This window comes from Myotis myotis, unplaced genomic scaffold, assembly GCF_014108235.1.
Source record: "Myotis myotis isolate mMyoMyo1 unplaced genomic scaffold, mMyoMyo1.p scaffold_m19_p_17, whole genome shotgun sequence".
Lineage (NCBI taxonomy): Eukaryota > Metazoa > Chordata > Mammalia > Chiroptera > Vespertilionidae > Myotis > Myotis myotis.
In genome coordinates this window covers 32,772,046-32,791,274 of record NW_023416321.1, presented here as the reverse complement: position 1 = coordinate 32,791,274, position 19,229 = coordinate 32,772,046, and the positions used below count along the sequence as shown (strand labels likewise).

The window sequence follows — 19,229 nt, the reverse complement described above, 5'->3', positions numbered from 1 at the left end:
TTTTTTCTCTAATTTTTCCATTCATATTTTCATCAAGAAGGTGGAAGCAAATATTTGCAAATCATATATTTCATAAGGGTCTAGTATCTAGAATATATAATCAATTATTAATTGGGTTAACCCAATTAAAAGGGCAAAGGTAATTGACAAATAAATAAAATGTTTTAAAAATTTAAATGGGCAAGGGATTTGACTAGCCATTTCTCCAAAGAAAATATACAAATGGTCAATAAGGACATGAAAAAATTCTCAACATCATTATTCATTAAGGAAATGTAAATCAAAACAATAATGAGATATTACTTCGCACCCACTAGAATGACTATAATCAAAGAGTCAAATAACAGGTGTTGGCAAGGATGTGAAGAAATTGGAACGCTTGTGCATTACTGGTGGAGATGTAAAATGGTATAGCCTTTGTGGAAAACAGTTTGGCAGTTCCTCAAAAAGCTAAACATAGAATTACCATATGACCTATCAATTCTATTCAGCAAATCCATCCTGCATTTCCCACCCTAGATAATGGCACCACTATTCTTTATGTCTCTGAGAAGAAAACTAGATATGATTTTTGTATTTTTTCCCTTCCTCTTTTTCTCTTCTATCATCAATCTAATAAAATGGTAAATCCAACACACTAGAATCTCTTCCTCTATCCATAGTTCAGGCTTTAATTATATCTTACCTAAACTAATGCGTTAACCTCCTATCTGGACTGTTTCTAGTTTAATTCTCTCCAATTCATCTTTCATATTGTTTTTCTGATTTTTCCATTAATATTTATTAAGTACAAATTAGGGTAGGAAATTCCTTTTTTCCCCCCAATATATTTTTATTGACTTCAGAGAAGGAGAGAGAGAGAAAGATAGAAATATCAATGATAAGCAAGAATCACTGCTCAGCTGCCTACTGCAAGTCCCACACTGGGGATAGAGCTGGCAACCAGGGCATGTGCCCTGACCAGGATCCAAACTGTGACTTTCTAGTTCATAGGTCGATGCTCAACCACTGAGCCATGCTGGCCGGGCTCTATTTTAATATTTATTTTTCTATACATTGTAGTTGTTTACATGCCTTACGCCCCCAGGCTATCTATAATAATAGAAGTGTAATATGCAAATTGACCAAATGGCCGAACAGCAGAATGACCGTCCAGATGTCCAGACAGCCATGCTATGACACGCACTGGCGCCAGGCCAGCCAAGGCGGGTGTGATGCGATTGGTCGGGGGGCCCCGCCATCACCCCATGATCACCCCACAGAGGGAGGAGGCCCAGGCCACCCTCTGCAGGGTGATTGATAGGGGGGCTATCCGGCCTGTGGCGCTGCAGCAGGTGGGCGGGGCCTCCGTCTGCAGGCGATTGATCGCGGGGCTCCCGGACTGTGAGACAGCATAGACTGGGCTGAGGGGACCCCCCTGTCTGAGTGCATGAATTTTGTGCACTGGGCCTCTAGTCTATGTATATAAAAGCCTAAGCGACCGAACAAGCGGTCAACCAGTTGCTATGATGCACACTAACCACCAAGGGGTAGACACTCAATGCAGAAGTTACCCCCTGGTGGTCAGTGCGCTCCCACAGCCAACTGCCTGCTTCCAGCCAACCTCCCATGGTCCGGGCGCACCACCACCCCCTTTGATCGGCCCCACTCGCCAGCCAGGCCGAGGGACCCCACCCTCGAATTCATGCACTGGGCATTTAGTATAGATTATAAAGTTCTGGAGCGCCTTCACAAAACCTGAGAGTATCACATAACCAATCAAAACAAATGTTTGTTGAATGACTTTTAAATTGTTATTTTATATTTAGATTAGCCCTTTTTGTCCTCTTTTTACTAGTGTTTTCCCCAGGATATATTCTCAGTTCTGCCATTCTCCAAAGGAGAACTATCCTAACATACTTTTCCTTATTTGCTTTCTAGATTGAAGAATCTTTTCACATTCTTTTTTTTTTTTTTAAGTGGTATAGCAAAGATGGAGATTTATTGAAGAACAAGTACAGACTTCCATATGGGGAGAGAGAAAGAGTCCCACAGAATGTACTCCCAAGTAGGGAGGGGGAAAAGGGTCCCCTCACATTCTTTTACTAGCTATAATAACTAAGAGTCAAACTCTATTTACATTATTTTTTATTACCAGTAACTCAAGAGATAACAACTGTAATAAAGCCCTGGAAAAGTACTCACCAGCTGTTAAAAGGGACAAAAGAATGGACAGCCCATTTATTTACCACACAGAAAGTTCAATGGTACTATAAAATTATATGTATTTGACATATCTTGGATATCTTAAAGGCACTTCTAATAACATTATCTAGTCATTCAACCTCATCTTTCTGAGTGTCTTATATAAAATAAAGTGTATCCACTTCAGCAATTCAGAACCTGAGTTATTTTTGATACCCTCTATTCCTTCATTCATAACCCAATCCATTACCAACTCTTGTAGATTTGTCCTAAATCTTTCTCAAATTGTCCCACTTTCCTCTACCTGCATAATCACTTCCTTAGTCTCTCCAGGCTACCACTTCATCTTACTTGGGCTACTTACTATAACAGCCTCCAAAAGGGTGCCACTGCATCCACTCTTGGCCCCGTCCCCTCCAATCCATTTGATCTCCTACAACCAGAGTGACCTTTCAAAATGCAAACCCAATTATGTCATCCCCTCTATTTAAGTATTCCATGCCTTTACACTGTACTTTAGCTGAAACAAAAATCCTTAACATAATGTTCAAGGGAATTACATGGTCTGACCCTACCCATCTTGTTAGCTTCATCTCCTTCCAATTTCCTGTGCTCTGAAGACACAGACCTCTCAAGTTTATCATCATGCTCCTCTTTCCAGAGTCTTGAACACACAGTAACTAAGAGCACAAGTTCTGGAATCAGATTATCTAAATCCCCAAACTGGATCTGCCAACATGCTAACTGTTGGCAGTTAACTTGTTGGGCAAGTAACTTAATCGCTCTGACCTCAGCTTTCCCATCTCTAAAGTAGGGGAAATGATACCTGTCACGGGGATTTGAGGACGGTTAAATGAAATGTTAAGAACACAGAACATAACCAGTAAGCACTTCATGCCAAACTCCTCTCCTTTTTTCAATTTCTGGTTATCATCTCTAGTGGAAAACTCAAATTATATTTGAGGCTCAGAGAAATTAAGCAATTTGCTCACTATAACACAGCTAGTAAGTAACAGGGCCAGATTTCTACTATACCTTAACTTTCCCCACCCAACTCTTCTTTGAGGCACAATTAATTGTGTGTGTGTGTGTGTGTGTGTGTGTGTAACATGCATACTCCTGGGCCCCTCATCAAACCTAAATATGAATTTCTCAAAGCATGCCACAGGAATCTGCAATTTATTTTAATAGGCAGCTTTTTCTGGTAAGCCAGAGGTTGAGAGTCACTGGAGTAGAATAATGAAAGCTAACACAATTATTGAATGTAAATTTTAAAAAATGATTAACATAATGATCAATCAAATATTACACATCTATGTCCTTAAAAGTAACAAAGCTGCACTGGCTGTATGGTTCAGCTGATTCAGCGTTATCCCATGCACCAAAAGGTCACCTGTTCCGATTCCCAGTCAGAGCACATGCCCAGATTGTGGGCTCAGTCCCCAGTAGGGGGCGTGAGGAGCAGCCAATCTATGTTTCTGTTTCTGTTGCTCTCTCTCTCTTCCCCTTCCTCTCTCTCTAAAATCAATAAAAACATTTTTTTCAAGTAACAAAGCTATTTAATTGAATCTACGATTAAATCAAAGTTGGTTATAAGCTGTGACTACTGGCAGGTTTTGTTCAGTAATTTCTTGCCGAAACCGGTTTGGCTCAGTGGATAGAGCGTCGGCCTGCGGACTGAAGGGTCCCAGGTTCGATTCCGGTCAAGGGCATGTACCTGGGTTGCGGGGACATCCCCAGTAGGAGATGTGCAGGAGGCAGCTGATCGATGTTTCTCTCTCATCGATGTTTCTAACTCTCTATCCCTCTACCTTCCTCTCTGTGAAAAAATCAATAAAATATATGTTAAAAAATAATAATAATTTCTGGATAGGAGAATCTGAGAGATAAAATACAACTGTCTTAAGATTATTTCCAATATGATATTCTTCCTAGACCTAGCTTAAAAGTGAAAGAGGCAACAATTTAAAATACACAAATTAGCCTATACCAAATCATGTCCAAAGCTATGAAGAACTAATAAGCAAAATATGAAGTACTTTGGATTCTTTAAGACACAACCTGCTCTCAACTCTCTCCATTATAAATTCCACTATATAAAGATCCACTTTTCAGTTACATTTCTAAGCTTTCTGCCCTCCCTACTATTATCAAAAGAAAAGACAGATATCCCAGTTTAGCAATATACATGGTTTATGGCTTTCCTTCCAATCATCACACAACTGAATAGACAACTCATTAATATTTAGAGACAGAATGAATCAAAACACAAATCCTGACTTTTTGTCATTTTTTTGTTCAAATGGAAGATAAGCACTTGTGAGTTTTCCAAATCTCAATATAGCTTTCTTTTAATATTGAAGTAAAAATACAAGATATAAATTGAATTATTTTACTATCAACAAAATCTGGTGTATTGAGTTGATCTTAGATTTCTTTCCTTCAAAAATAAAAAAAGAGCACAATGTTTGACATATATAAACAGACTCAGATAATTAAAGATCAAAGGTACCTTATATATCTTTAAGTCATCCATGTCATGGATGAGGGCCTGAAGGGTTGAGTGGCTTGCCTAAGGTTACAATTAATAACAGAACTGGAACTAAAAATCTAAATTAACTGAATGTGCACATCTTTGGGATGTAAAAGGGAACTGGAATACCCAGAAAAAGCCCATGTAGGCCTAGCCGGTTTGGCTCAGTGGATAGAGTGTTGGCCTGTGGACAGAAGGGTCCCAGGTTCAATTCCGGTCAAGGGAACATGCCTGCATTGTGAGCTCGACCCCCCAGTAAGGGGTGCACAGGAGGCAACTGATCAATGATTCTCTCTCATCATTGATGTTTCTTCTATCTCTCCCTCTCTCTTCCTCTCTGAAATCAATAAAAATATATTTTTAAAAAAGAAAAAGTAAATCCCAAGAAAGAAACGCTGCTCTGTGGAGTAGCCCACTCTCTGTAAAAAAAAAAAAAAAAAAAAAAAGAACAGATGAGTGCATGGTTTCTAAGAGTTGGGTGGGTAAGAAAAAGAGGTGGCTGTGACAATAAAGGATAGACAAGTAATCCTTATAATGGAACTATACTGTATCTTGACTGTGATAGTTGTCATACTAATCTACACATGTGATAAAACTGCATAGAACTAAATATACCTAACAAGCTCACACACAAAGGAGTGTAGGTAAAATTGGTGAAATCTGAATAATAAGGTCAAATGGAGTGTAGATAACAAGAAATGTTAAAGCAATATCCTCAATCCCAAAGAAAAAGTTACTAAATAGAAACTGGGATATTCACAAAGGAATGAAGAATAGTAGAAATCATAAATAATGTTATAAATATTAAAAACTTTAAAAATAACTTAATTATTTTAAAAATATAATAAATTGTTTAAAGCAAAAATAACAACAATGTAATCTAGAGTTTTTAACATATATACAAGGACAATGTTTGACAACACTAGTTCAAAGGATTAGAGTGGAAAACAGAAGAATGCCATTGGAAGCATCTTACACTATATATGAAGTGGTATAATATTATTTGAAGGTGAAATGTGACAAGTTAAAGAGATTTATTATAAAAAACTATGGCCTATTAAGCCAACAATGGAGATAAAATTGAATAAATAAATATACTCAAGCCAAACAAAGATAGGGAATGACACAGGAACTGACAAAAGATGGGACAAATAAAAAATGAATAGCGCCGAAACTGGTTTGGCTCAGTGGATAGAGCATCGGCCTGCGGACTGAAGGGTCCCGGGTTCAATTCCGGTCAAGGGCATGTACCTTGGTTGTGGGCACATCTCCAGTAGGATGTTTCTCTCTCATCGATGTTTCTAACTCTCTATCTCTCTCCCTTCCTCTCTGTAAAAAATCAATAAAATATATTTTTAAAAAAATGAATAGCAAAAAGGAACATTTAAACCCAACCATATTGTTATTTTCATTAAATGTAAGTGGTCTAAGAAGACTCCAAATAAAATACAAAGAGAGTGTATTAAAAAACAAAACAGAAAAGCAAGACCCTTTTTAAAAAGGCAATTTTAGAAAGCTGTCAACAAGAAAGTCACTTTAAATAAAAAGACAAAAATAGATTAATAGTAAGAAAGATAAATCATGCAAATACTAAGGTTAAGAATACTGCAGTAGCCCTCAGAATATACTCAAAAGAATTGAATGCAGGGCTCAAAGAGATACTTATACACCAATGTCCATAGCAGCATTATTCACAATAGCCAAAAGGTATAAACAACTCAAATGTCTATCAAAAGATGAATGGATAAACATATGATATTTACAAACAATGGAATATTATTCAGCCTTTAAAAAGGAATGAAATTCTTGAGACATGTAACAACACGAATAAGACATGAAAACAGGATGCTAAGTGAGATTAGCCAGTCACAAAAGGACAAATACAGGGTAGGGCAAAAGTAAATTTACAGATTTTTTAAGAAAAATAATACACTATTTAATAAATAATAATGTAAGAATAAACTCTGTTTCGTGTACTCACAACTGTAAACCTACTTTTGCCATACCCTGTACTGTATGATTCCACTTATGTGCGGTTACCTAGAATAGATAAACTCAGAGACAGAAAGTAAAATAGAGGTTACCAAGGGCTGGGAAGAGGGAAAAAATGACAGTTATTATTTGGTGGATGTATAGTTTCTGTTTGGGATGATAAAAAAGTTCTGGAGCCTGGCCAGCCTGGCTCAGTGGTTGAGCTTTGACCTATAAACCAGGAGGTCATGGTTCAATTCTTGGTCAGGGCATATGCCCAGGTTTCGGGCTTGATCCCCAGAGGGCGGCGTGCAGAAGGCAGCCGATCAATGGATTATTCTCTCTCATCATTGATGTTTCTATCGCTCTCTTCCTCTCCCTTCCTCTTTTAAATCAATAAAAATATATATTAAAAAAAAGTTCTGGATATGAATAGTGGCAATGGTTGTACAACACTGAATGTACTTAATACCACTATGTTGTATACTTAAAATGGTTAAAATGATACATTTTATTTATGTTATGTGCATATTTGCCAGAATTTTAAACAGTGAATTAATAACAAAAAATAACCTGCTAATTTAATTATAAGCAAATCTTAGTTAAAAGCATTTTAAAATTAACAGGGTGCTAATTTTCACATGACATACAGACTGGGAATTTTGTCCGTTATTGAGGTTCGAAAAATCGAGGGCTTACTGTACTTTCTATTGCTAGCAATCAAGTTCCTCTACTATAGAACATTTCTTTCCTAACTAGAAAATTTTCACATCTTTTTCTTCTTCTTTTTTTTAATATATTTCATTGATTTTTTACAGAGAGGGAGAGGGATAGAGTTAGAAACATGGATGAGAGAGAAACATCGATCAGCTGCCTCCTGCACAGCCTCTACTGGGGATGTGCCCGCAGCCAAGGTACATGCCCTTGACCGGAATCGAACCTGGGACCCTTGAGTCCGCAGGCTGACGCCCTATCCACTGAGCCAAACTGGTTAGGGCACATCTTTTTCTTCTTAAAATCCTTTTGCTATTGATTAAAGTCTTATAGCATTACTTAGAGAAGTGAACATTCATACATAATATGAACATTTGTACATAATACACAAAAATATTTTATCTGTCTGTACCTAAACTGAAGATAAAAGGATCTTTCCATTACTCTTTTTTTTTTTTTCAAATTATTTGTGCTTTTCTAGATAACGGAAAAATTACCAGCTCTAACAACTATATATCAAAGTAAAGAATCTGAAAGTGAGGCACATTATATTGTACCTCTGGGACTCAGAACCCTTTTGAAACAAACCAACTAAAATACAGAACTCCTATAATGTGATGGTCCTGATAAAACACAATCATCATCAACCATGTGCACAGCATGAAATTACTTAAACACTATCCTATCTAATAAAAGGATAATTTGCAAATTGTCCCCTCGGGAGTTCGATCGCTTACTGTGATGTGCGCTGACCACCAGGGGGTGGCGCAGAACATGAAGGGCAACCAGTGGCGGTGGAAGGCGCTGAGGGAGCGAGGGAAGGAGGAGGCGGGGAAGTGGGGAACCTGATAGGCCCTGATCACCGGCCAGGCCTAGGGACCCTATCCGTGCATGATTTCATGCACTGGGCCTCTAGTATTTTAAATACTGTAACACATAACGAACAGAGTTTCTGTGCCACAATGAAGAGCAACGTTTTCTCATCAAGTTCAATATAGGTTAATTAGTAACTTTATAGTCTTTACAATCAAGGATATGTATGCTTTTGGCAAAGAGACAAAGATTTTCCAATTCTGAGTAACACTAAATTCGCAAGTATAAAAAAGGAAAACCCTGGCCTTGTTTAGTAATGCTGTTCATCCACTTTTTTTGAAACCTCTTTCTCAGTCTCAGTGAGAATAAATTAGAAATCAATCCAAAATACAAACTAGAGACTCATAACTACTACACACTGAAATTTTAAAAATACAGTTGACCCTTGAACAACACAGGTTTGAACTGCAAAGGTCCATTTATACATAAACTTTTTTCAATAAGTACCTCTTCTGTTTTGGATCTGTTGTTGGGAGTGTCCACAGATGCAGAAGGCCAACTGTATGCATTGATCTACACCATTTTATATAGGGGACTTCAGGATTTTGGTACCCTTATAGGGTCCTGGAACCAATGCCCTGCGGATATCAAGGGACAACTTAAATTTTGGGGCAGTCAAAACTTATATGTGAGTTTTCCACTATGCAGGAGGTCAGCACCCTTAACTTTCACATCACTCAAGGATCAACTATATACTTATTATATTTACTTAACACATTTAAATAGGTACATAATAAATCTTATTAAAACATATTGTAATTAACATTTTAAAAATTAAATCTACTGGATAAAAATAAAAAGTATATTCTTAATGTTACAAATAAATCATCTTCTTTTTTAAAATAAATTCTGCAATTCATGAGAAACTGCACTCACACACATAGGATGTGGCACTACATACATGATGACACATGTTCCCAAATAAAAAAACAAACAACTCAGAAGTTACCATCATACGCAAAACTACGGATACCTTGTCCAGGATCTTTTAGACAGAGTCCTCAGTACCCTGCAAGATTAGGAAAGGTAAATATGCACAACGTAACTACCAAACCAGACTGGCAATTAGAGATTGAAAGTAGGGTTGTTAAAATAAAAGAAAAAACAAACAAGCATATTCAAAGACATGAGATTACAAGTAAAAAGGATGAATTAAAAAAGAAATTTCAAAAAAATTTAACTGGGTACCCAGAGCACATAAAAATACAGAAAAAAAAGTTTCCCATACAATGCTTACCCTTACTTACAGACCACACTCTGATATTTCCCACTAGAGGCCCAGTGCACAAATTCGTGCATGGGTGGGGTCCGGCCAGCCCAGCCCCAATCGGGGAGGATCGGGGCTGGGCCTGTAGGGAGGAGGAGATGGTGGGAGGTTGGCCAGCTGGCCTGCCCCCCAATTAGGGCTGGCCATGGGGAGGAGCTGTGGGTGGTTGGCTGGCCGGCCCTGGCGTGATCAGGGGCAGGCAGGCCAAGGGGAGGGACTGCAGGCCTATCTTGGTGAAGCAGGCGGATCAGGGGCAGGGCTGGCCAGGGGGAAGAGAGGGGGAGTTTGGCCGGTGCCCAGCTTTTGATCAGGGGCAGGCTGGCAGTGGGGAGGGGCCATGAGGTTGGCCGGCCAGCCCCGCCCCCTGATCGGCCAGTTTGCTGTCCACTGTGGGCCTCATAACAACTGGTCATTACCGTCATTAAGGTCACTGGCTTTTTATATATATAGATTACTTTTCATTTTTAACAACTGTTACTGTGACTCACTAAATTGAATTCACAAGCCACTAATGCAGTGGTTCTCAACCTGTGGGTTGTGACCCCTTTTGGCAGTCGAATGACCCTTTCACAGGGGTCATCTAAGACCATCCTGCATATCAGATATTTACATTACGATTCATAACAGTAGCAACATTACAGTTATGAAGTAGCAATGAAAATAATTTTATGGTTGGGTCACAACATGAGGAACTGTATTTACAGGGCCAGAAAGTTGAGAACCACTGCACTAATGGGTCACAACCTAAAGTTTGAAAAGCAGTGGCTTATAGGAACTGACAACGATAGGAAGGTCCTTGGTTCTACTATGAATATCTAGTTTAAGAAAACTAATCAGAAGGTGGAAAGAATGAGAAGACAATTCCTCCAGAGCAGGGACCATATATTACTAGCACATAATCATCACTTAATACATGTTGAATTAATAAATTGTGGATAAAGCACTTTCAAGGTGAAGACACACCTACAAAGAATACCTTAAAAATAAATAAATAAATGCTTAGGAAAGCATGAGTACTTTGCATGCTTTCAAAACTAGGGATGGTGAAAAGAGCTCCAGGCAGTAAAAGAGTGATATACCAACTAAGCCTTAAATAAACAAATGAAGTGCCAAAAGAAAAGGAAATTTGTTCTTTAGGATGGGCTTTAGATACAGCACAGGAAAAAGAAAATCTCTTGTAGAACTACATAATAGTCCATTACAGGTTCAGAAAGTTTGTAAGCTATCCTTGGTTAGAAATTCTAACCATTTCTTTTCAAATATATGTATTGAACTCCAAATGTATAAATCCAACTTCAAATCAAAATTATGGAATGCAATTCATTCTTAAATATTAAATCCTCTGTATTCATTTGTAAGCATTTCATAAGCAGCTAGTGTGTGGTAGCCAAAAACTTAATGAGTGCTTAACATGTATCAGGCAATATGTTAAGTACTTAACAAGGGTTATCCCATTTAAACCTAACAACCTTGTAAAGTGGATACTACCTTCATTTTATAGATTGAGAAAGTAAGGCTTAAAAAGTTACACAAACAAGTTACGCAGCTAATAAATGGTGAAATTAAAATATTAAGTGCCAGTTTTATTATTATTGGTGGCTGAAAATCATAATTATTTTGTTCCATTCTATTATTTGTTAACTAGAGGCCCAGTGCACCAATTCGTGCACAGGTGGGGTCCCTCGGGTGTCGGGCCCCAGCTCGCACCCCTACCCCTAGGCTCTCAGCCCCAGCTTGCACCCCCAGCCTCACAGCTCTGCCTGGCACCCTGCCATGGCCTGCTCCACCCCCTCACCTGCTCTACCATCCCGCCTGTGGGGCGATCGATTGGGGCTGGGCCCTCCACCGGACTCCCTCAGCACCTAAGAGCTGGGCGCCAGCCCCACCCCCTACCACTGGTCATCGTCGGTGGAGCGATCAGTCAGGCCTGGCCCCAACCGCTCATACCGCCTTGTCCTGGTGCTGCCCGCTCACCTGCTTCATCATCCCGCCATGGTCCTGCTCTCATTGGGGGCCATCAGGGCCGGCAAAACCTCCACGGCCGCCTGCTGCCAGCACCATGTCGCTGATGCCCACCATGTTCCACACCGCTGGTGGTCAGCGCACTTCATAGCAAGTGGTAGAACTCCCAGTCTCCCAAACAACCACCCGAGAGAACAATTTGCATATTAGGCTTTTATTACATAGGAAGGATGTTTTTCTCAGAAACTAAACTTTGAATATATTTCTGAATGAAGTGATTCATCTACTTCTAAATCTGTACAATACTATCATCCTATATAATAAAAGGTGAATATGCACATCGACCAAACAGCGGAACAACCGGTCACTATGACATGCACTGACCATCAGGGGGCAGACGCTCAACGCAGGAGCTGCCCCCTGGTGGTCAGTGCACTCTCACAGGGGGTGGGGGCACTGCTCAGCCAGAAGCTGGGCTCACGGCTGGCAAGTGCAGTGGCAGTGGCAGGAGTCTCTCCCGCCTCTGTGGCAGCACTAAGGATGTCCAACTGATGGCTTAGGCCCGCTTCCGATGGGGAGCGGGCCTAAGCCGTCAATCAGACATCCCCCAAGGACTCCTGGATTATGAGAGGGCACAGTCCGGGCTGAGGGACCCCCCCCACCCCTGAATGCATGAATTTTGTGCACTGGGCCTCTAGTATTGAATAATTTTATCAAAAGAAAAAATTAGCCCCTTCTCAGTTTTAAAGATAAGTTAGAGGCCAATTAAATATAGCTATCTGACACCGGCATTTTAAAAAAATATATTTCTTTATTGATTTCAGAGAGGAAGGGAGAATGAGAGAGATAGAAACATCAATGATGAGAGAGAGTTACTGATGGCTACCTCCTGCACGCCCCCCACTGGGGATTGAGCCCACAACCTAGGCATAGGCCCTTGGCCAGAATCGAACCTGGGACTCTGCAGTCCACAGGCTAGCGCTCTATCCACTGAGCCAAGCCAGCTAGGGCTGACACGGCATTTTTAAAAAATATATATTTTACTGATTTTTTTAAAGAGAGGAAGAGAGAGGTATAGAGAGTTAGAAACATTGATGAGAGAGAATCATCGATCAGTTGCTTCCTGCACACCTCCTACTGGGGATGTGCCCACAACCAAGGTACATGCCCTTGACCGGAATCAAACCTGGGACCTTTTAGTCCACAGGCTGATGCTCTATCCACTGAGCCAAACCATTAGGACTTGACATGGCATTTTTAACAGCTATATATATATATTATGCAAAGTACTCAGTAACTTATACTTTTACTTACCTTATTTACATGCCAGGTACTTATATTTTGAAAAACCTTTCCACCTTCTATAGGTCACTTATTTTTCTACTAGGTAAGAAGATTCAGCCTTAGACTGTTTTTCAGAACAAAAAGTCTGCTTCTAGTACAAATGGAAGAGACTGACATAGAAATAATTGTTACCAAATGTTGACAGATTACATCCCAACTGAAAATTATTTCTAGTCCATCCACCCAACTTTTAAATTCATGTTGACATTTAGAAGAAATTAGACATCTTTAATGAAATTAAACAATTTTTATTACTAAAAACTATAATACTTTGATCCAACAATGGGATGGAATGAAATAATACAGATTTGTATCTTTTTCACTTATATTTTAGAATTTGAAATTAAAAAATAATCCAGCCATAAACAAGCACAGAAACCTAAAGGCAGATGAACATACACTGGCACTGTTTAATGAAACAGTCCCAATTTTATGCAAGACTTTATTACAGAAATAACACTTTTTTTTTTAAAATATATTTTATTGATTTTTTACAGAGAGGAAGGGAGAGAGATAGAGAGTTAGAAACATCGATGAGCGAGAAACATCGATCAGCTGCCTCCTGCACATCTCCCACTGGGGATATGCCCGCAACCCAGGTACATGCCCTTGACCGGAATCGAACCTGGGACCTTTCAGTCCGCAGGCCGACGCTCTATCCACTGAGCCAAACCGGTTTCGGCAGAAATAACACTTTTGGAAGAGATTCATTCAAATATGATCCTGAACTGAACAGCAGCCTTTAACTAATATATACAAAAAAGCTCTTAATTTCAAAAAGATTAAATTAGTATGAGTATAATTATTTTAAGTAATAGAGACTATTGAAAACCAAAAACAGAAACAATGGAAAACTTAACTGACTTTTGTTTTAAATCCTCACCAAGGACATGCCTGGAGGGGGGAAGGCAGAAGGAGAGAAACATCCAATAATTTGCCTTCCACAGGGTACCCAACTGGGGATCAAACCAGCAACCCCAGGTATGTGCTCTGACTGGGAATCAAACTGGCAACCTTTTGGTGCACAGGATGATGCTCAACCAACTGAGCCACTCTTCCCAGGTGAAAAATTAACTGACTTTAATATACAAATCAGTCAAGGGGGGAAAAAACACATCAGAATGATAATTATAACCAAATTAACAAATCAGAATCAGAATGCCAAAAATTAAGTCATTAAAAGGGAATCTAGAGAAAGGGCCAGTTGTGAAAGAACTGGAAGTGATGTACACTGCCATTTTGTAGATGAACTATTTAGTAACAGAAGTACCATACTAATCTGAAATTAACCAACCCAGACTAAGAGCTCTCAGTATTCTGACAGTGGCATCAGAAGTCAGCTGAAATAACCCTCTGGCAGTTTTTCCTTAATAATTAATTTATCAAATTGATTATGAACATACTTTTACCACTTTTAGCACAATTACCACCAGCGACAGAAAACAGGGTTTCTTTTTAGTTGTCCTAAAAAGTACCTCTTTTAGTTCTAGCATGCTGAACTATATCAAGTAGTTTACCTATATCCTGTGCACATACTTACATTTTATAGCATTTATTAATAAATCCTCTCTGCTTGCATCATTACAAGTTAAAAAGTCACTCTTTACTAAGCAGTATGTTTGCATTTATTCATACTAGTACATATGAATTATCAACAACAAACCATAACAGAGAATTAGACTTTATGGAATAATTTGCTATGTAGGGGGAAACTCTACACACATGCAGCTTTATGCCATGAAATAAAGATTTATGGGAAGTGCTGTTAAAATAACTCTAGCCCTGGTTGGTGTTGATGAGTGGTTAGAGCATCAGCCTATGCCAGTGATGGCAAACCTATGACACGCGTGTCAGAGGTGACATGCCAACTCATTTTTTTGGTTGATTTTTCTTTGTTAAATGGCATTTAAATATATAAAATAAATATCAAAAATATAAGTCTTTGTTTTACTATGGTTGCAAATATCAAAAAATGTCTATATGTGACACAGCACCAGAGTTAAGTTAGGGTTTTTCAAAATGCTGACACGCCGAGCTCAAAAGGTTTGCCATCACTGGCCTATGCACAGGGTCTTGGGTTCCATTCCAGGTCCAGGGCACATAATCTGGTTCGCTCCCTGCTCCTCACCCTTGTTTGGGAGGCAACCAGTCAATGTGTCTCTCTCACATTGATGTTTCTCTCTCTCCCCCTGCCCCACCCACTCTCTCTAAAAAGTAATGAAAAAAAAATCCTCAGGTGTGGATTAACAAAACAACAAAGGAAGTTAAAATAAACCCAGATAAAAATAAAAATAAAGAAAGCAAAATTCCATTTTCTGAGGAAAAATAATAAATCTAACTTACCAGACCATTTATGTGTCTCCCCATATTAAAATCATAAAGATGACAGAAACTAAATTGGTGTCTAACCACCTACTACTAACATCTTTAAATCCCTGTCTTAAAACAGGTTTCAAAAACAAACAAATAAAAAATACAACAAAAGCTCTTATGGACATTAAATGTAGATGGCGTTTGAAAGTCTTTAAAAATAAGTCATCCACTAAGTGAAGCTTAAATACCCAATACCAAATAGTAAAATATCAAGACAACTCATGTCCATATGTATACTAGAGGCCCAGTGCATGAAATCAGTGCACGGGTAGGGTCCCTAGTGGCTGCCAGCTGCTGGCTGGGGCCTCTCTTTCCCCAGATGCCTGCCACCAGCAGGGGCAGGGCCAACCAGGGGGATGGGCCCCAGGCGGTTGGCTGGCCAGCCCCGCCCCCTGGTCAAACTCCCAGTGGAGGGGCCAAATTGCATATTAGGCTTTTATTATATAGGATATTTTAGTTATCTTCATTGCTTTGTGAAATAATTATTTAATTCTGTAAATATTCAATATGGAACATTTTGAAATCACTTCATCAGTAAATTTATATACTAAAAAGAAAATAAAAAAGTATCAACAGTAGACTTCAAGACTACTCTTTGGTAACAAAATACACTTGGCAACACACTTCCAGCATGTCAAAATATTTATTTTTCTTATTTCTACTCTACTAAAGGACGCAACCAACAAGTACTACTGTAAACCAGACAAGATTTGTCTTAAACAAATATGACATGAAGCAAAAGAAGTGGAAAAACAACTTATTGACTACAAATATAGATGCTATCATAGCATAGTTAAGCAAATTACAGTGTTTATTTTTTTCATTTCCTTAACAAAGCATTTGCTACGGAAAGATTTGTAACCTAATCCTTTTCAAAGTTTTCCAATTTCAGTGTTATACAGAATAGCATTAACCCTAAAAATTCAGAGCCCAGAGAGGAATGTCCATCAGACTGCCTGTCTGTATGCAATGATCTTTAATGATTCTTCAAGAACTACAAAGTAAGTCATAGGAAGAAAATAAGGGAGTAGGGGGGATACAAAGTTATCTTATTTGAATCCTAATGAAAACCCAAGATGCTCACACACAAAATGTCAATCCAGTGTTTGAGAGAGAGATCGAGAGACATGAAAACTGTTCTGCCATGGCAGGCTCCCTTCTGGAGAGGCCTTATCCCTCTCCCCGCGGACAATAACAGCAGGAACGGACCTACTTCCCAGGGGCAGATCTCAGGGGAAGAGTATCCAGGCGGTACTGTTATCGATTTAAAACCAAAGGAAAAGAGTAACCTTTCCAAGGGAAGCGCCATTACTTCCCTCTCCTGCTCCCCCTCCCTTCAGGGCACACACGGGCCTGTGTCTGAAGAAACTGCCTTGGACTTCTGCAGCACTGCAGCAGTCTAACGATGGGGTAGGGGGAAGGAAGGGTAAGGGGAGAAAAACGCTTCCATCACCCCTAACAGAAGAGGGGTGTCCATTTCCTGGAGGTGGGGGTGGGGGGACGACTGGAATCCACCCAGCAGGCTCCCCAGAACAGTCTCCCTTCCCGAGAATACACACACTACAAAGGAGAGGGAGGAGCAGAGGGACCAGAAGGGAAAGGGGCCTAGCGCCTTTTAAACCGGGGTGAACATCCACCCCGTCTCCCACGGAGGGCCACACCTTCTTGGAGGCACCCCCTTCCACCACCCCTTCCGGTGACCCTCAGGACAGAGGAATGTAAGGGCTCGGGCCCCTCGAAGCCGGAGGGCGTCCACCTCGCCGCCTCCTCCACCCCACCCACGGAGTCACCGACCCTCCTTGTCTCCCTCCCCCACCCACTCCCACCGCCCTCCTTCCGCCCAGAGGCCACGGTGGGCCCAATCTCCCCGCCCCCTCCCGGTCTCCCGCACCCAAAGCAGAGGTGCCCTTACCCTTTCGCCGACAGGTCGGGGCGGAGTAGGCAGGCGCAGCCCCCTACCGCGCCGCGGGAGCCGCTACGCTGGAAGCCGAGGAGCGAGGAGGAGGAGGGGGCCTGGCGACACACCGCTGCCCCCCCGCCCCCCCGGAGCCCCGACGAGCCGCCCAGCCCAAGCTCTGCGACAAGGGGCGGGGGGGCGGGGGGGAGCGAGGGGACGACCGGGGTCGAGGAGGCGCCCTCAGCGCTGGGGCTCAGCTAAGATGGCGCGGGGAAGTGCCGGGAGCCGCCGCCGCTACGGGGGAACCGGCCCGGGCCTCGGCCGCCTCTCGTCCTCACACAGCCGAGGCCCTGTCGGTCCCCCGCCGCGGCCCCTCGGCGGGCAGGCCCACGCACAACCCTCTGCCGCCACCACCACCACCCCTGGGAAGGGGGCGCTCACAAAGGGAAGAGAGGCCGCGGGCCGGCCGGCCGGCGGCGGCGGGGCGGGGTCCCCAGGGGCCGGGAGGCCTCAGAGGTTCGTGGGTGCCTAGCGCTCTCGGCCCGCGAAGGGCGCCGGCAGGCGGGACCCCTCCTCTCTCCTCAGGCAGGCGGCGGCACCAACTCACTCTCTTGGCCACCCTCCCTCTCGCTCTCCGAGCCCTGAAGCCACAGAGGCCGGCCGCTGCCCAGGTTCCCCCCCCTTCCCCGACACCACTCCCCTCCTCCCGAGAGTCAGCCCAATCTCCGATCTCGCGAGATTTCCCGCCTGACAGGCCCGACCCTGCGCGAGACACGCCTGCGTGCGCGTGCACGGCCTCCGAGAGCGCGCGAGGGCTGGCGCGCGGCGGATTCTCGGCCGGGGTGGCCCCATCCCCAGCCTCTGTCCAGCCTGGCCGCATTCCGCTGGCAGCCCTTATGCCACGCCGGCGTCGGGTGCATTCATGTCACCCTGGAAGCGGAGAAAGAAGAGCTGATCTGCTCTCCTGCCCTCTTCCCATTCCCAAACCCCCGCCCGCCACTAACCCCGCCATTGAGAAGTTGGCCCTGACATGTAGACTATCCCGTTCTTACGTACCTGAGCTCAACCCCTCCGTGGGGTTTAGAGGTAAACTGGTCAGTGTCATCCGTATGTAAGTGAGTTGTAAGATTCTAAGAGTTTATAATCATTTTTGGAATGGTAATAAGAGAAATACAGATCTACACCACCCTGTATGCCGATGGTAGGAAATAGACAAATTCTTGAAAAGTTTTTGTGGATTTTTTTAGTAGGTTGAGAGATAAGTTTTGAAACAAGAGCAGTAAACAGAGTCCTAACAGTCCTGATTCAGGTAAGAGGTAGAGCTTATTTATTTATTTATTTATTTTGTGTGTGGGGGGGGAGGGGGGGTGAAACCTTTTTTTTTTTTTTTCAGGGAAAAACCCCTTTCGAGGACTACAAAGAGCAATTTTATTCAAGAACTGAAAGATACGCCTAAAATGCAGTCATAAAAAAATCGGTTCTTCAACCAATAAAACAACTGATATAGATTTGTTGTGTGAGACTTATGAGTAAAAATGTACTCCAAAACAGTTATTAAGAGAGACAATAAACTGGGAAAATAAACTGGCTTTGATCAGAAAAGCAAGCCTATCTGCTTCAATGGGATATACATATAATTTGTTCCAAAGATTCTCTCTCTTAGTAAGTAAGGGTCCTTCTGAGTCCGTTAGTCATTCCTCTTTTCACCTACATTGACAAACACTAGTATAGCAACTGCCCTTCTGCATTAAAACACACACACACACACACACACACACACACACACACACCCTAGTTCCTCCTTCGGGGGTAAAGAAACATTACAATCTTCACATCTCTTCCCCTTCACAGCCAAGCTTCTTAGAAAAGTTATCTATTTTCTCACCTCCACCAGAAATGATCTTACAAAGGTCAAAAGTAACCTCCTAGCTACTGTGTCTAGTGGAGTCATTTTAATCCTTTCCCTCTTGACATCTGCAGTGTTTGACATAGTCATACTCCTTCCATCTTGAAACTATTCCTCTCTGGCTTTTTCAACACCACTCAAAACCAGTTTTCTTTCTACCTTCCTGTCCCCAGGATTCCTCTTCCTCCACCCACCTCTTAAATCA

General features: G+C 41.7%; 1 protein-coding gene across 8 annotated transcripts in view; it reads right to left on the bottom strand.

Annotated features, from left to right (window-relative positions):
* TAOK1 (TAO kinase 1) overlaps positions 1-17,808 on the bottom strand; it is a 106,430-nt gene extending 88,622 nt beyond the window's left edge. The window contains exons 1-4 of one of the 8 annotated variants that reach the window (XM_036340803.1): positions 12,819-13,001; positions 9,249-9,284; positions 8,723-8,853; positions 5,969-6,046 (exon numbers count right to left, since the gene is read on the bottom strand). The gene's annotated coding sequence lies outside the window, so the exon portion shown is untranslated. Of the gene's footprint in view, positions 1-4,696; positions 5,086-5,968; positions 6,047-8,722; positions 8,854-9,224; positions 9,285-12,818; positions 13,002-17,133 lie in introns of those variants that run through there. The other 7 variants (XM_036340802.1, XM_036340800.1, XM_036340807.1 and 4 more) reach the window with 7 other exon arrangements.
* Positions 17,809-19,229: the final 1,421 nt, after the last annotated feature.